This window comes from Condylura cristata, unplaced genomic scaffold (assembly GCF_000260355.1).
Source record: "Condylura cristata isolate star-nosed mole 26May11 unplaced genomic scaffold, ConCri1.0 scaffold00010, whole genome shotgun sequence".
Classification (NCBI taxonomy): domain Eukaryota; kingdom Metazoa; phylum Chordata; class Mammalia; order Eulipotyphla; family Talpidae; genus Condylura; species Condylura cristata.
In genome coordinates, this window is record NW_004567111.1 from 56,485,725 (window position 1) to 56,491,170 (window position 5,446).

A 5,446-nucleotide genomic window follows, 5' to 3' on the forward strand; every position below is an offset into this window, starting at 1 on the left:
GAGTTTCACAGGTAAACCATATGTTGTACAAAAATGAAGGCTGATAAAATGAATATATTTTAAAAATTTAAAAAAGAAAGAAATTTAAAAGGTACCAAAAAAAATTTAATACAGGAGAGGCCTCTGCCATCAAGGTGAACTATAGGCCTCAGGAAAGGAGAAGAAAAGTACAAATAACCAAGCAAGCCCTGGGGAAGGACACACACAAAAACAAAACAGGCCCCCCAGAATTCAATAATAATGACATGGAAGAAGCCAACGTTACACTAATACCAACCAATCAAAGATAACACAATAAAGAAAACTCCTGGCCAATACCCTAGTGAAAACTAACGCAAAAATCATCAATGAAATATTTGCCAGCAATATCCAACAATGCATCAAAAATGATAATACACCATAACCAAGTGGGATTTATTCCAGGGGCAAAAGGATAGTTCAATACCCAAAAATCAATTAATGTAATCCAACAGATCAACAAAAAGAAAATGAAAACCATGCAATTATAACAATAGATGCTCAGAAAGCATTTGGCAAAGTTCAACATCTGCTTATAATGAAGACCCACAAAATTCTTGGGGTTGAAGTAACATAAACTAACATTATAAAAGCCATATATAACAAACCCATAGCCAATATTATTCTCAAAGGTGAAAAACTGAAAGCCTTTCATTTAAGATCAGGAACAAGAAAAGGATGTCCACTCTCACCCCTGTTTTCAATATAACATTGGAAATCCTAGCTGGAGCAATCAGACAAGAGAAGGATTTACAAGGAATTTAAATAGGGTCAGAAGTAAAACTATCATTATTTGCAGACAATATGAAAATATACATAGAGAACTCTAACTACTTCACAGAAAAACTAATTAAAATGTAAACCAGCTTAGTCAAGTAGCAGGATACAAAATCAACACACAAAAATCAGTAGACTTCCTATATGAAATAAACAATCTGAAGAAGAAATTGAGAAAACCATCACATTTATAATTGAAAATATATATATAATCAAATACCTAGGAATAAATAAATAAGGAAGTAAAGGACCTATATAAAGAAAATTATAAAACATTGTTAAGAGAAAAAGAAGAATACACAAAGAAATGGAAATACATCCCTGTTCATGGACTGGAAGAAGTAACATCACTAAATGGCCATCCTAACAAAAGCAATTTAAAAATTCAACAATCCTGATAAAAATCTCAATGACATTCTTCAAAACAAACATTGATAAAATTCACATGAAGCCACAAAATACTCCAATAACCAAAGCTCCACTGACTAAAGAGAAGGAAAATGGAGCTAACACATTCTGATAATTCAAACTATACTATAAAGACATAATAATTAAAACAGTGTGGTACTGGAACAAAGACACACAGACCAAAGGAATCAAACAGAAAATCAGAAATAAAGCCACACATACATGAACAACTAATCCTTGACAAAGAAGCAAACATCCAGTGTAACAAGGACAGTTTGTTCAGTAAATAGTGCTGGAAAAACTGGACTACACATGCAACAATGTCATAGTTTTCTTTATATAAGTCTTTTACTTCTTGTGGTAGGTTTATTCCTATGCTGGTTGTGGGTTTTGTTTTTTGGGGTTTTTTTTTTTGGTGTAATTGTATATGAGATTACTTTCTTAATTTCTTCCTCTGCTGTCTCATTGTTTGTGTATAGAGAAGGCAACTCATTTATGTGTGTTTGTCTTATAACCTGTCACTTTGCTAAATTGATTGCTTCAATTAGTTTTTCTATGGATTCTTGAGTGTTCTCTGGGTACATTATCTTATCATATGCAAATAAAGATAGCTTTATTTCCTTTCCTAATTTTTTTTCTTTTTATAGCTTTCTTGTGTCTAATTGCCCTAGCTAGAACTTTCAATTCTATATTGAATAGCAATGGTGAGAGTGGACATCCTTGTCTCATATCAAAACTCAGTGGGAAAGCTTCCAGTTTTTCAAATTTGAGAACAGATAAGAGACTGAGCACAAAGATATACAAAGAACTCACAGTAATCAACAAAACTAAGCAAACAAGAAATGAACAGAACTAAAAAGAGATTTCTCCAAAGAGGAACTACAAAGAGCCAACAGGCATATGAAAAAAAAATGTTCAGCATCCCTTATAATTAGGGTAATGCAAATCAAAACCACAATGAGATTCCACCTTATACCAGTGAGAATGACATATATCAAAAAAAAAAAAATTCACAACAAATGTTTGCAAGGCTGTGGTGGAAAAGGAACTCTCCTACATAGCTGATAGGAGTGCAAATTGGTTATAACCACTATGGAAAGCTGTATGGAGCGTCCTCAGATTACTAAAAAGGATTACCATATGACCCAGCAATTCCACTCCTAGGGATCTACCCAAAGGATACCAAAGCATTAATTCAAAAAGATACATGGACCCCTGTGTTTAATGCAGTACTATTTACGATAGGAAAAACCTGGAAATAACCCAAATGCCCAAAATTAGATGATTGGATCAAGAAGATGTGATATATATACACAATGGAATACTACTCAGCAATCAAAACAAACTCATGCCATTCACAGCAACATGGGTGGAGGTAGAAGGGATCCTGCTAAGTGAAATAAGGCAGAAGGAAAAAGAAAAATATTGAATTGCTTCATTTATAGGCAGAATATAAGAAAACCAAATAAAATATAAGGGGGAAAATTGTGCTGTTATTACAATACAGAACACAACAAAATAAAGCAAAGACAAACAGACCATTATAAACCAGTGACATCCTGCAGGGGAGGGGGAAGAAGAGGGAGAAGGTTGGAAGGAGTGAGGGAAGGAAGAATGTGGAAGACTGTGGTGATGATGCGTGGGCAAATTGGGGGAAGTAGGAAGTAAACATTGTTTTAAAATGAGCAATGTAAATAGATATATAAATTAAAAAATAGAATGACATTAGCTATAGCTTATAATAAATGGCTTCTATTAAGTTAAGGTATGTTCCATTTATCCCTCCTTCTCAAGGGTTTTCAACATAAATGGATGTTGGACCTTTTCAAACGTTTTTGTGGCATCTGTTGATATGATCAAATAGCTTTTATCTTTCTTTTTGTTGATGTGATGAATTACAAAGTATGATTTTTCAAATGTTGAGCCATTATTTTGTTGCTAGTATGAATCCTATTTGGTCATGGTGTATGACTGTTTTAATCCATTGTTGGATTCAGTTTGCTAGGGTTTTATTCAGGATTTTTGCAACTGTGCTCATTAAGGATATAGATCTGTAATTTTCCTTTTTAGATGTTGTCTTTGGTATTAGTTAATGTTGACCTTATAATAAGCACTTGGAAGTATTCCCCCCTTTTCAATTTTTTGGAAAAGTTTGAGCAAGACAGGCATTAGTTCATCTTTGAAGGTTTTTTAGATTCACATTTGAAGCTATCTGGCCCTGTATTCTTGTCTTTTGGGTGGGCTTTGATCATTGTTTCAATTTCCTTGCATGTGATTGGTTTATTCAAGGTTTCTTTATCTTCTCTATTCAGTCTTGGACTATTGTATAATTCTAAGAATTTATCCATATCTTCTAGGTTGTTGAATTTGTTAGCATATAAATGCTCATAATTGTCTCTAATTATACCCTGAATTTCCGCAATATCTGTTGTGATTTCACTGTCTTCCTTTTTATTCACTTTATTTAGGATTTCTCCCTTATTTTTCTGGTAAGTCTTGCTAGAGGACTATTTTGCTTATTTTTTCAAAGAACCAGAAATTGGCTTCATTGAGTTCTTGGACTTTTTAATTTCTATTTAATTCATTTCTGGTTTCATTTTTTTTTTAAAGATTTATTTATTTATTCGTACAGAACTGGGGTACAGGCCAGAGATGCGGAGGGTGAGAGGATTCACCAGAGACAGAGCGGGAAGCAGAACAGGCAGATCGACTAAGCACACTGCTGAGGGGAGCAGCGGGCGGGTCAGGAGAGGTCTGCCACGCCATGTGGTCACCTCCGGGGGCAGGCGGGAATCGAACTCATGCGGAAGCGGCTCTTTAGTTTCTTAGTGCAGTGCTTTAACCCGCTGCGCCACCAGGGAGGGCCCTCTGGTTTCATTTTTATTGTTTCTGTTCTTCTACTTTTTTTTTAATTTGTTCATTCTTTTATAATTTTTTCTTTCTATAACTCCCCAAGCTGGAGAGAAGTGTAAGTTCCTTTCACTATTACTTGAGGGGTGACAATAGTGTTTGAAAACTCCTTTAGCTTCATTATGTCCAAAAATCCCTGTATTCCTCCTCATAACTGACGAAGTCTTTTAGAACAGAGTGTTCTTGGCTGACAGTTTTTCTCTATAAGTATTTGGAACATGCCATTCCATTCTCTCGTCACTTGTAGTGTTTCCTCAGAGAAGTCTGAGGTTAGCCTGATTAGGGTACTTTTAATAGGTTATCTGCTTTTTTCCCCTTGCCAGCTTTAGTATTCTTTTGTTGTCTTGAATTTTTTTGTAATTTCACTCCTATATGTCTTGCTGTCAATCTCATTCTAGCTAGATATGCTGAGGCTTTTTTAGCTTCCTCAACTTGTACATTTATTCTCTCCTATAGGTTCAAAAAGAATACCTCCATTATTTTTTACATACATTTTCTATTCCTTTCTCTCTCTTCCCCCTTTGGCATTCCCATTATTCTAATGTTTCTTTTTCTCATACAGTTGAATAGTGTTTCTTCATTTTGTTTCTCTTTCCACATTTGCATTTTCAATTATACTGATTCTTTGTCTCCTCCCTTCACTGGTCAGGGTTCTTACCTATCTAGGAGAGCCACTAATGGAGTGCCGTATGGAGTTGTGAGGCTTCTGGCCACCCTGGCTTCCTCCATGATGCAGGTCCAGGATCTCACCATCCTGCACGGGTGCTGGCAGGGATCTTGTGGGATCTTCTAGGTCCATGTATGCCTGCTGATAGGGTCCTATAGATTATTGTAAGACTTCTGTCAGTCTGGGCAGATGCTGACTGGGTGATGTGGAGGTTGCAAAAGCACTACTGGTCTAGGTGGGGATATGTCTCACAAATCCTCTGGCTGCTTTGGCATGCTTCCAGATGTAGGTCTAGGGCCTCACTGACCTGGGTATGACTGTCAAGCTCTCACTGCAAGTCATAGGCCTCTGCATGTCTGGGCATGTACTGGCATGGACATACAAAAGTAGTTCACAAGACCTCTGCTGCTCTGGGCATAGGTCAGCAGGATCTTGAGAGGTGCCTGGTCACTCTGGCGTTCTCTCCAGCATGGGTTTAGGGCCTCATAGAAGTGGGCAGGGATTCACCATGTTGTTTTTAATACTGATCTTTATAGTATAGCTTGACTTCAAATAACATGATGCCTTTTTTTTATTATTATTAAAGATTTATTTATTGGCCCTCCCTGGTGGCGCAGCGGGTTAAAGCACAGCACTGAGAATCTGGAGCCGCTTCCGCATGAGTTC